Raw genomic sequence first — 13,374 nt, forward strand, 5'->3', positions numbered from 1 at the left:
AACAGTATTAGGTATTGGAGGACTATCCATGAGCACAAGTTACATTACACAACGCCACATTCATATACAAAAAACTAAACAATGACGATTACCAGTAACTAATCCTGCCAGTAGTCTAAATATTAGGTAGGAAATTCTCAGTTGTTTTAATAGAGCACATAAAGCTATGTTGTATTGAATTGGTCATTGAGTGTAGCATTCAGCGGATGCTAAATTGATGCCCCGTGAGCGGAATTTTAGAACCCCTGGGGATCCTTGTCTTGTGCAGTGCCCCAGAGGTATTAGCAAGAGTGTACTTTTGCCAAGTGCCAGGGCACGGTTGTAGATTGGACGATTTCATCGTGTTCTGATTGGATTGAGTACATGACTGATAGCTGTAAGGTCCAATCATCAAAAAGATACATCTTAAGACGTAGGGTAGAGTGGAAGAATTGACGGCTACGGATCACGTGACTGATCGACGGCGGCCAATGACATTGCTGCGTGCTCGGTGGGTGGGAGCTCAGGTTCTGTTGTTGTCTCCGTCGATTGTGGCGTCGCTGGTTTTGGGGTTCGTTGTCCGTGAGTCTGAGGCCTTCGTGTCAGTCCGCCCCCCACCCCCACCCCCACCGAGCGACATGGAGGGGCTCAGAGGCTGCTCGAGTCGTAGTCCGCAGGGGGCGGCGAGATCGCACCGACGGAGAGGAGCCGCCCACTACTAAGGAGCCGAAGGTGAGCCCGTTGGAGTAGACTGAACCCTCCCGGAAACTATGTGTGACCGAGGACCCCAATTCATCCAGGGTCAGGCACCGCTGCTGTAAGCCCTGTGTGTTTATTTATACGGCCCTTGGCAATCGATAAATGCTTTTCCCCTTCCGGAATAAAGCATCCCACAGACCGCCCCCCCCCCCGGGTAACTGTTACCTCCCTTTCCCGATACTAACAACCCCTCTGCCTCAGAACTAAGTAACGACCCTCCTTTGTCAATAAAATGCCATCGCGCTTAGTCTACAAAAGCCCCCCATCAATAAAAACTACCTTTTTGACTCTGCTAAATAACCCCGCCCCCCCACCCCACCCCCACCGCACACCTTCTCCGACAATGACTGCGAGCAGGAGGCCATCCTTGTCCTGCTCCCGCCCTGGAGCCAAGAAGGCCTCAGCTACGTAAACCAAAAAGATAACCTATCCTCCTGTAAACTGACCCTAGTGCCCTCCCCGACTAAACAACGCCCGCAGTGCTCTTTGTCTATACGGAAGGAAGATAACCCCATCCCCCCAGGTGTATCAAATCTCTCCCCCAGACATACTGCTATAAAATATATGCTTTACCTGGTCAAATTCTTTCCTCCGCTTTGCTTTACAGCCGTCTAAAGAAATAGCTCATTCTTTTGACCAACGCACCCACTTCACTGCCACGAAGAGCCCCTCCTCCTCCCAGGCCAAATAACGCCCCTTCACTGCTTGTTTGATAAGTTGCACAAAACTTTGTGTAAGTAGGGCTTTTCCCCAGGCTTGTGGACTCCACAGATTCTACAGAATCGGACAAAGAAGGAGGTATTTTGAACCCGAACACTAACAAAACATGACCAAAGTAGCGACTCCCACAGATTCTACAGAATCTGTGGGAGTCGCCACTTTGGTCATGTTTTGTATGTATAAGATCTTTATTGTTGGTTAAAAAAACCCTTACAATATAAAAACACTTGCAGCGTAAAAAAAGCACTGTATAAAATTGCCAAAAGGTACAAAGTTAACATTTTACTTAAAACTCTCAGAGCTTCTTGGCAGTTAGTGATCGACTCGGGTACCAGGTTGGGGTCAGCAGATTGATGGTAGGTGGACAGTGATTACTTGACCCAGGGATGGAGTGCCGCACTGCCATAATGAGGAGTGGTTGGAAGCGGCAATGATTTCCAGCATTTTTGCACCTTGGTAATAAGTTTTGTTAACCCAATATTCAACTTCGTGCCTTTACAGCTTGGCGCATTGATCGAATTCCGAGCCTAATCCGTTCATCTCACAATAGAAGTCGTACGATGGTGAGCGTTGCGGGACATAGGCAAACTATGTGTTCCATTCCTTCAGTATGGTAGCCGCACAGCCTGCATTGGGTGTGATTATCCGTTTGGCTCAATTTTTGGAAGTTCTTTAACACCGTCGCTGCTGATGGTATCCTTCTCCTGTGCTGGGCCCTAATGAAAATGGGTGTGGTCATGACGAGCTCAACTCATCATGAGCATCGAAGGGGTTAAAAAAGGCCATTCCCCCATCCTTAGAGCCAGGAACTTTCTTTTCCAATAAAGTGCAAACGTGCTAAATAAATAAAGTGTACAACTGCTGGTTTAAAATTTGTGAACACTGCCCAGGCATGTTTCCTTTTTGACAATATTGCCCTATCCGATTGAAAGGACCACAACCATACGTTCTTCTTGATGACTGCTTTCAATGCCGACGGGTGGGGGGGGATTTGTTCCCCAAAATTCCTTGACACCGAGTAGTTGTAAACTATGATTCAGGTGAAGCCATTATTTGTGACTGGCGTGACCTTTCTGGATTTCTTGCTAGAGTCTGTCCTCCAATGAACTTTCCCGGTATTGCGCAATCTGTTGCAAAACTTTATAAACGCGACGGCCTCTATGCAGATGAAATGCACATTTGAACATTTTGATTATTAGTTTATTTAAAAGAATGTTTGTGGTACCCTTTGTGATCTCATGGCCATACGTCAATGTGTCAAGTTATCTTAGCTTTCATCACTTTAAACATTGGAATTAATCTGGAACCAGGCAGTTTTTTAGGTCTCGCCTGGCGACCGCAGTGCAAAAACGCTGCCGCCAGTGAGATTTATTGTCACTGACTTGCCTCCGAAGGGAGACATGAGGTGGGTACGCGCAGGACGGACTGGATATGTGAACACACACGTACAATCACGCAATGTGCACATCTCCTGTCCCCCTTCAGTCCTTGCAAGCCGTGCAATTTTTCAGACTTGGTTTTGGAGATGTCTGGCTACACACACACGGAGACACTTTGGCGGTTTCTGCTATTTGAAAGCGCAATCCTCCGACACACACCAGCCAGCAGGAAATAAAATATGTCCAAAGCACTTGGAAAGTTAACAAGTACACATAGGCCGGCGTTCTGGATTGCAGGGCTGTTACCCTCCGAAGTGGTAGCCTTCCGACTGAACAGCTCTCCATTGTTCTACGAAGAAGTGGAAAAAGTGTTTAGCGGGAGGTCCGTCCCGGCCCAGCCGAGCCGATGAAGCCTGCAGTGACGCATGTGGGCGGATGCATATCCACCTGTGCAGGCGCGAGGCGGACCCGGAGCCGCCCTCGCCCCTTCCAGCCTGGGCTCTCCACGAGGAACAGCTGGGATGTGTCGCCGAAAGCAGCTTTCATGGTATGTTCAGGGCTCGAAAAATTGACTCGACCGCTCGCATTTGCGAGTGAGATTGATTAAGCACGAGCTATTTTTAGGTCCTACTCGCCCTTTCTGGCAGTAAGAATACAAACTTGACACTTGACCTCTGCCTCTGATAGCAGAGAAAACGTGACAAGATAGCAAGATTTAAAGGCATCTTTATTGCTCACAAAGTAAGTGAGCAATAAAAATGCTTTTAAATTTTAACTTGTCACATTTGCTCAGTTTTCAGAGTTTGAGGTCAAGTTCATTTGTTAGTAAGAGGAGATTTTGTAGTTTACTAGACCTGCAGGTCTAAAGCATTTTTTATGATTTGTCGAGCTCTGATGTTGGGGACAGGTAACATCTGTGGTTGCGGCCCCTATAGCGAACTTGATTAATGCATCCCTTACCCAGGGTGTGGTGCTGCCGAGCTGGAAAAGAGCGGTTGTAAACGCTCTTCTGACGAAACCCAATCTGGATTCGTCAGATTTGGCTAACTTCAGGCCCATCTCTCTACTGCCGGGTCTTGGTAAGATCGCTGAAAGACTGGTTAATCAACAACTATCCGTCTTTCTGGAATCCAATGGCCTGCTGAGAGATTCACAAACGGGCTTTCGGCCAGGGCACGGCACAGACACCTCCCTCTTGGCAGTTGTTGAGGAAGCAAGGAGCATTTTGGATTCAGGAGGGTCAGTGGCAGTGATCCTCCTGGACCTCAGTGCTGCCTTGACACTGTAAACCATCAATTGTTGATCCAACGGCTGTCCAATGCGGGGGTCACAGGAGTGGCGTTGCAATGGCTTAGGTCATTTCTGTGTGGTCGTACTCATCAGGTATGGGAAGGCAGCGAGAAGTCTCCATCTATCCCCCTCCAGTGCGGTGTGCCACAGGGCTCCTCGTTGAGCCCTACGCTGTTTAATGTCTATATGGCCCCCCTGGAGGATGTGGTGGCCCCTTTTGGGATAAAAATTGTCAGCTATGCTGACGATACCCAGCTGGTGGTCGCATTGTCTCAACTGGAGAAGAACCCAGATGCGCTGCGCCTATGCCTGACTAATGTACACACCTGGATGTGTGAATCGTCGCTTAAACTAAACGGTTCCAAGACGGAGATAATGCTGTTGGGGCACAAGACTCCCTCTCTCCCCTTAACCGTTTGGCCCAGCTGCCTGGGGGAGCTCCCCAGCCGCAAGCAGGAGATCAAGAGCTTGGGAGTATGGTTGGAGCAGGATCTCTCCTTTAAAACTCAGGCCAAGAAAACGGCGGGGGTCTGTTTTGGGCTTCTTCGTTCACCCCGTAAAGTCTTGCCCCTTCTCCCCTTGCCATCGAGGAGGTTACTCATCCAGGGGCTAATTATCTCCAGGCTTGATTATTGCAATGCCATATTCCTTGGCGCTCCGTAAGCCACCTCAGTAAGCTGCAGCAGGTGCAAAATGCTGCTGCTAGGCTGTTGACTAACACATCAAGGAGGCAATCAGCTAAGCCCGCCTTGGAAGCATTGCATTGGCTCCCGGTAAGAGAGAGGGTCAAGTTTAAGGCTCTCTGTACAGCCCACAAGATCCTTCAAGGGAAAGGTCCTCCTTCTTTAAGGATGCTAGTGGTGCCCTATAAAGCCAATAGAGCTCTTCGCTCTGATCAAAAACTTTTGCTACAGGTCCTCAGAGTTCACAAAGCTCGCACTGGAGGTAGAAGATTCTCGGTGCATACAGCCACCCAAGGGAATTCGCTCCCTTTGAAATTGCTTCGTGAGACATGCTTTCTTCGTTTTCGGAAGTCTCTGAAAACACACCTTTTCCCATCTTAACACGCTGGATTGGCTTCGCACTGGTCCGACGGACTCCTTGACAAGCGCCGGGACGCCCAAGGGTAACCACGCGCTATATAAGACTCGAAATAAATAAATACATAAATAGGGCGCACTTGCTTTACCAGTTCCCGTTTTGTTTGAGAAACGACTGCCAAGGTGACCGGAACATTCCTGTTGTGTAAGCTATGACTCTACACCCGAGAGGATGCTCTGTTCAGCATATGACGTATGCTGCCTCGCAAAGGTTATTTCCAGTACTCGGGTCAGAAGCTTAGATTTTTTTTTAAGTCATAAACTTCAATTTAATTAATGGCGCTCTTCTACGAAAACAGCTTCTACGTGAGTAGACTTTCGGTGCTGTCGTCTTTTTTTCCGCTGGTTTGGATTAGCCCTGTTTCATTGCAACATATTGCCAACTCAAACTTGCAGGCATTGTGAACACTGGAGTTTTGTAGCCAGGAGCTTGGAAAAGGGCATGTGGGGAATAACTAACGCAGCAAACCTCCCTAGCTGTGTAATCAAGCTTGCTCTACAAGACAGCGGGTGCACTTACCAGCCGTGGCCACTGCCCACTTCACTGCAGCCCTGCACACCGGCAGACCCATAGCCTGCTGTTTGCAGTGCCTCGCCTGACCGTGCTGCTGTTCACATTTCCTATGGGGTACTGTTTAGCCTCCAGCTGCAATGCACACTGTCTGCTTCTGTGCCTTACTCTCCTGTCGGCCATATGCAGTCAGCTGCCCCGGTATCCTTCACTGCACACATAGCATTAGAACCTAAGGTGCTCATCTACCCCAAACGGGGAAAGAAAACAGGCTTGTGCAGGAAGCAACACTTTCATGGGCTGCTGCTCATACACACGGACTCTGGCACCGCTTCACATAAGTCCCTGTTTATGTACAGAAACCCATGTACTGCGCAGGAGTGGGATTGATTAAGTCCTATGTGAAGCGAGGGAATGTCATCAAATGTAACACTGACACAGGAGTGTTTATACGCAGAGACATGCCTCTGCCACGCCACAATAAAGTCACTCAACAAGCGAGCTCTGTTCTGCTCGAGTTTAAAATGGCCTCACCAGCATATGCAATATTAATTTGTTCACCCTTGGAACTGATGCAGTCTCCGTGGTGACCGCTATGTATGCATACAGACTGGGTATATGGCGACTACTTCCCTGTGCTTGGGAGTCTTGGGGTTGCACGGCTTTTCCATGCCTGTTGAATTTAAGTGATGTGGCAGCGTGCACTCTATTTAAGATAGAGGCAATTAAGTCTCCTCTGAAATGCAGGGGCAATATAACAAACAACCATGACAAGTTCGCCGATTGATGACCGCAGGGATGGGTGTGCATATTTTTGGGAGGATGAACTTTATTCCAGGTTAAGAGACACCATGTTAAAATAAAGTCACAGAAAGAACGCTCACTTCTTGTAGGTACTGGGAGTGCCAAGTCCTGTTATCCTCTTCCAACCACCCTCCCATCCACCCACAACACGCGCTCCCGTTCACCGCCCGCACCCAATTGCCAAAGGCAATAGCTCACTTTAGTTTCTCATGGTCTTTGGCCACAAAGTTTTCGAACTATTTTGTTCTCAATTAAAAAAAAAAAAACAAGCATTTGCAATGCAATAGGTCTCGCATTATCAAACTTTGAGCTATTGGTGTTGCATTATTTAGCAGTGGCAATAGCTCAAACTTTAATAATGCGAGACCTATTGCATTGCAAATGCTTGTTTAGACCATTTACTGGCGGCAACTTCTAGGGCTAGAACCTTAGTCCCCAGTGCTTCTTTCTGTTGGACAAATGAGCTTCTGGTGTCAAGAAATATTCCCAGGTATTTGTATTGTGGTGTTCAGTCAATTTTTACTTTGTTAAAGTGCCACCCTCCAAGCGTCTTCTTTAGCTTCCCAAATTAAATTGATTTTGATAAGTTCAACTCTAAGAAGTTGCTTGTAGTATAGTGGAACAGTTCAAGTAGCCTCTATAGGCCCACTTTCGTATGGCTAAGCAGCACCAGATCGTCAGCGTGTAGGAGGTTGCTGATACGTACTCCGTCTAATTGAGGTGGGTGGAAGTTAACACTGTCAAGAATTTGCGAGAGATCCGATTTAAACATGTTAAAAAGGAGTGGAGCCAGCACGCAGTCTTGTTTTACTCCACTACTCGTCTCGATCTTCCTAGAAACATGGGAGCCTTCACCCAGCTTGATTCTAATCCATGTATCAGAATGAAGTTGAACTATTGCGAGTAGCAGAGGCTGGGGAACGACCCAGGACTTTGTTTTTGCCACAGTAAGCCCCGGGTACTCGGTCGAAGGCCGCTTTAAAATCTACGAAACAGCAGTGCAATTGAGTTTGTTGGACTGACATTTTCTCTATCAAAACAGAGAGGGTTAGTTGGTTGGTTGTTGTGCCAGAGTTGGCCACAAAACCCATCTGATTGAAGGCGAGGTGCTTTGTTTCGTTGGCCCAAGCCAGCAGCTCTTCTAACGAGATGCTGGCATAGTATGTAGACTCAACAAAGAACGTACCCCGCCAGTTGATGATGTGGTCCCAAATCTGGGATCCCAATATATGTGGGGTGATAAACATAGAAGTTGGCACTGCACATTACAAGATTAACACGATTCAAATATTTGCAAGAGAAGGTTTTTAGCAAATATATAGGTATTTTTATTTTAGTGTAGAAAGCATTTATATACATCTATAACACATGATTATCTTACAAATATTGCACAATACACATAGTCAATTTAGAAAAAGATAAAAGTGACAAAATTGCATTCTTCTTTTGAACCTACCCAGTAACATTTCATACTTTAATCATACTTTCATTCTTTCAGTTTTTCAAGACCTAATCCTACCTAAAGTTCAGACATTCCACTCTCATTCTTCAATCCATACAAATTGTTCTGTTGTATGCCACACAGGGATGGTAGGTATGTGGCATAGAGCAGAATATTGTTCCAGACAATTGATCTTGTTACGGCACCTAGTTGGTACTACATAGTATGCCGTATTTCTGGAGCCACGAGCCCCGGGGTACTCGGTCGAAGGCCGCTTTAAAATCTACGAAACAGCAGTGCAATTGAGTTTGTTGGACTGACATTTTCTCTATCAAAACAGAGAGGGTTAGTTGGTTGGTTGTTGTGCCAGAGTTGGCCACAAAACCCATCTGATTGAAGGCGAGGTGCTTTGTTTCGTTGGCCCAAGCCAGCAGCTCTTCTAACGAGATGCTGGCATAGTATGTAGACTCAACATCTAAGAGTGCTATCATTCGATAGTTACTGGGGTTGTTTCTCTTCCCGCTCTTGTAGATGGGATGAATGACAGCACCCCTCCAGGACTCAGGAACAGTGTTGTTTAGCCTGCAGTAAGTAAACATGGGGGTCAGATGGACCGTCCAGAATTTAGCTTCCAATTTAAACACGGCCTTGCGGTGACCGTTTGGCCCAGGTGCACCATCAGCTCTGGCTTTCTTTATTAAACGTAGAATCTTATGGTTTAGTTCTTCCGGTGTCACTGTTGACACAAAGGGTGAATCGATGTTGTCCCCACAAGCCACATTTACTGGTTCTTCAAGAGGACTAATGACAGAGGTTAGGGCCCGGCCATGTTGGCTTCGTAGCCTCCGTGGAGGGTATCTTTACGTTGGCTATACTAGGTAATTTGGGGCTGGCCACTTTGTTGATGTTGCCCTTAAAATGAGATGATAAAAAAGACGACCATTCGTCAGCACTGATGTTTGCACTGCCATAGCTACTTCCGCCTCGCTGGCCCCTGTTTACAAGAGACCAGAATTGCGTTGAGTTTGGTATGATATGATAACTCTCACTCAAAGGGAGAATTACCATGCTCCCTAGGGAAAAGTCCAGAAAGGAGAAAGTTCGGCCGTAGGATTGTTTCCAAGCTGGAGGAGTATCTGTGTGGAAACGACCATTCAATATGGTATAACCTACGCTTCCTAGCTGAATGACTGCATATTCTCCCAATTTTTATGGTCTGTTTCCTACGGGAACTGACTGTGTTGCAAGGTGTGATGGAACCATTGAGGGGGCGAACTCTGGTTCCTCAAAGGAGTTGCAGTAAAGGTTGGTATTAAAATATCCTGTAATTATACTTGGTATACTACCATGCTCACTGAGCAGGTTGCAAGCGGTCGCGGCCAGGCAATCCAGTTTAGATTTTTTTTCTCAGTGGTGCATGGGGATATGTCAACATTCAGGAGAAGCAATTGAGTATCGGTCTGTTGACTGCCAAGAAGGATTCCAGAGCGCCAGTCATCCTCAAATTTTAGCTGCTTAGTGGACTGTGATAGTTTAGTTGACACACAGATCGCCAGACCGCCACTCGGCCTGCCAAACTTGGACTGTCTTGTTGCAAAATACGAGAATTCAAGGTGACCTTTAATGAGAATATTTATTTATTTATTGACATTTGTAGAGCGCGGCGAATACCCGTGGGCGTCTCGGCGCTAGTTAAGGGATGGATCAGCAACTGGGGTAAAGAAGATATACAAGGCTATTGGTCAAATAACCACGTCTTTAGCTGTTTGCGGAATGTGAACAGGGAGGGACTTGCTCGGATATGTGCAGGAAGGGTGTTCCAGAGTCTAGGGGCGGCAACCAGGAAACGCCTGTCGCCCCAGGTGACTGTTCTAGTGCAAGGCACAGCCAAGAAGTTCTGAATAGAGGAACGAAGAGATCGGGTTGGGACATGATGGAGAAGATTCTGTTTGAGAAAGTGGTGACCTTGATTATTGAGTGACTTGTAAACAATACACATCGATTTGAATTTGATACGGCTGCGTATCGGGAGCCAATGGAGATCCCTAATGATGTTTGTAACTGGTGCGAACTTGGGGATCCCAGCCAGCATTCGTGCGGCTGCATTTTGGATTGACTGCATCTTATTTGTCACTCGGACTTGGGCATTTAAGAATAGAGCGTTACAATAGTCCAAGGAGGACAGGACTAGTGAGCTGACCAGTGTTTTCCCGGCCGTGTTCGGTAGGAAAGGTAGTATTTTCCTAATCATTCTCAATTTCATATGAGCTGAAGCCGCAGTTTTATTCGCATGTGCCATAAAATTGAGGCCAGCATCGAAGATGACGCCTAGATTTCTCACTTTGCTAGCTGGACTCGGCGGGGGACCGAAAGATGGTGGCCACCAGACAGGTGACCAGCCCGGGGAGAGGTGACCGAAGATGACCACTTCAGTTTTTTCTGAATTGAGTTTCAGACAATTCGTGGCCATCCAGTCACCTATTGCCATCATTCCTCTCGTGAATCGATTGGCCACTTCCTCCCCGTCCCGAATACTGTCTACTGCTCAGGTTTCCTGCAGTAGAACAATATCATTTTCCTTTAAAACACCAAGGGTGGCTGCTGATTGGATTTTGTGACCAAGGCCATTGAAGTTCCAGGAACATATTGATAGGCCGGGTTTGGGGGTATTTCAATATTTCCGGCTTCTCACTAGGGCCCCTGGGAGCCATGACCAGCCGGCCTTTTCGGGGGTTTGCTGTGTGCTCTTGGGTTGCTGTGGGCGAGCGACGGCTTGCTGACTTTATTACGGAGAAGAGGACCAAACTATCACCTAAAGCCTGGGTCTGATTATTTTCCAGTATTGTTGGATAACAAGGGGCACTGAACGTTGACATTGTTATGCCCCAGTTTTTAGGTCTCGCGACCTATCGATGTGCGCAAGCGCATCGAGCGGAGCGAGAATTCATGTGGCGAAAACATCTTCAAACTAAAGGGCTTTCAGCCCCGCGGTTTTCATGAAGTTCACGTGAACATGCACGCGCATCGCATGCAAGCCCAGCCCAGCCTCTCGCATTCCCAGGCTCTCCCGCCCCCATCCGGCATCAGGCTTCCCCTCCCCTAGCAGCACTCCTCCCACACCAGCACCTCCCCCCTCCCACACCAGCCTGCCTCCGCTCGCTCGCATTCCCGCCCCCCCCCAGCATTTGCCAGCATACACTCTCCAAGTGCTTCAAGCCCAGCCCAGCCTCTTTGCATTCCCAGGCTCTCCCGCCCCCATCCGGCATCAGGCTTCCCCTCCCCTAGCAGCACTCCTCCCACACCAGTACCTCCCCCCTCCCACACCAGCCTGCCTCCGCTCGCTCGCATTCCCGCCCCCCCCCACCATTTGCCAGCATACACTCTCCAAGTGCTTCAAGCCCAGCCCAGCCTCTCGCATTCCCAGGCTCTCCCGCCCCCATCCGGCATCAGGCTTCCCCTCCCCTAGCAGCACTCCTCCCACACCAGCACCTCCCCCCTCCCACACCAGCCTGCCTCCGCTCGTTCGCATTCCCGCCCCCCCCCCCCCACCATTTGCCAGCATACACTCTCCAAGTGCTTCGCACACGGCCATCTATTCCCCAGCTCCAGCACCTCCCCTCTCTCTCCTGGCACACAGCCTTACTTGTTTTATTTTAGTTTACAACGTGATTACATCGGTACATTCTTAAGTGGAAGCATCTTCTCCATCAGACAAGCATGTTGTTACACAAGCTCGTTCTCATGTGCCTCCTACCCCCCAGCGCCCCTCCCCCCTCCTCCCACAGAGGAAGTACTTGTGATAAAATCGCCCAGTGGCATGTTTACACGTCACACCTGGATGCTCTGAGACAAGGTAGCACGTTGATTTATATGCTTTTGAAAAGACACCGAACAAGCCGAAAGTAATCAGTTTTGGGAAACCAGTTAAGATATGGGTGGTGCGGGTCGGCCCACCTGGGAGCTGCAGGCGCTCGTGCCCGGGTAAGCTGTAGTTAGTTCAGTCCACCGCGGCAACGTATCTGCAAACCCGAGAACTAGCCAAGGTTCTCCCGCCAACACTACTGCATTGCGTATTACCATCCAGTCAGCTGTCAACCTTCATTTTCTGTCGAGCCTCCGCCTTTACGCTACTTTATTAAAGGTTTAAAAACATTCAGCACATGTCCCGCATCGACTCTATCCCACAACGCCGTCCGACAGGGCTCTGCAGAAACCACTACCTGGCCCCTCTTTCACCCTGACCCTGGCCCCTCTTGTAGGGTTTGCTTCCCGAATGTAAACACACCCGACGCACGCACCGGCATCTTGTTAAATTAATCAGTTTTTGACTGGCCAGTTCTCGAATTGCTGAAGACCCAAGCGTGCGTTCGGTTGTTTCGTCTGTTACATTTAATGGCGATTATGTCATTGGATTGCAAGGCGCACAAGTCTGGTAATGATTTAAAAAGTCTTAGTATGTTTCCACGAGTTAGGATGTCATGGGGGCCTCTTGAGACCTACTCTGGGGTTAGCAGTAGTGTGCTGCCTGAGTTGGTGGTAGGCTGCCTGGGAGCTTCAAAGAAAATAAAGCCTTTTACGACTGATGAATTGTTGATTAAAAACCTGCTGGGTCGGACATGTGACTGCCGATGTAGATGACGGCTCACGATGTTTAATAGTTGGTGGTAAAGCAAAGAGTCTTTTGCTCGTGGGCGCCAGCAGTTGGTCGCTTGACAAATTTGAGAGATTCAGGTGAGCGGGTTGTTTGGCTGTGTATTGCAGAGGGTAATGGTGATACCCACCTCTGTTGATGGACAATTAGGGCGGGTGTCTAGGGGCAGCGTCAAGGGAATTTCAGTTCCCAGATGCACTACACCTGATGCAGGCTTGGCTATTGAAGATTGACTGAATCCAGATATTACTTACATGGAATACTGTGAGTGGGGCTGTTGATCTTGGAGAGGCCCCTGTTGTTGGGTATTTAGTTGTGGAGGATCGGTCTGGGGAGTTGGGACTTGTGCTGCTGAACTCTGGACCGATTTTTTTTTTTTTTTTTTCCTTTCCAGACGAGGGCACCTGCTCTCGTGCTTGGTCTGAGTTGATGGTAACGAGGCTGCTAGCATTTGGATTTTGGTTTCGGTGGCGTGTTTGTTCCGACTCTTCCGTCGTCTTTTTCTTCCCGTTTTGACAGCCTGTGTGTATTGTGGTGTTGAGCTGATGTTGTGGGGGTTACTTTACTATCTTCCTAACTCCGTATGATGCGAGGAAGTGGGTGGAGATTAAACTTCCAAGACAGTGGGTCCCTCAACTGAGTTGAGAGCTAGGGGCAGAGTGTCTAATGGCCCTGTTGACAGTAGCTTCTTGATTTTGGTTAACATTGAAGAAAGAAATTGTGGTAAGGATGATACAGAA

At 48.2% G+C, this 13,374-nt stretch overlaps 1 protein-coding gene across 1 annotated transcript in view; it reads left to right on the forward strand.

The window, feature by feature from the left end:
- The first annotated feature begins 433 nt into the window (after window positions 1–433).
- The window catches only part of MAF1 (MAF1 negative regulator of RNA polymerase III), a 125,479-nt gene continuing 112,538 nt past the window's right edge, over window positions 434–13,374 (forward strand). The window contains exon 1 of the mRNA XM_086966429.1: window positions 434–711. The gene's annotated coding sequence lies outside the window, so the exon portion shown is untranslated. The remainder of the gene's footprint in view (window positions 712–13,374) is intronic.

Source organism: Lissotriton vulgaris, chromosome 4_1 (genome assembly GCF_964263255.1).
Source record: "Lissotriton vulgaris chromosome 4_1, aLisVul1.2, whole genome shotgun sequence".
In the NCBI taxonomy this organism is placed as follows: Eukaryota; Metazoa; Chordata; class Amphibia; order Caudata; family Salamandridae; genus Lissotriton; species Lissotriton vulgaris.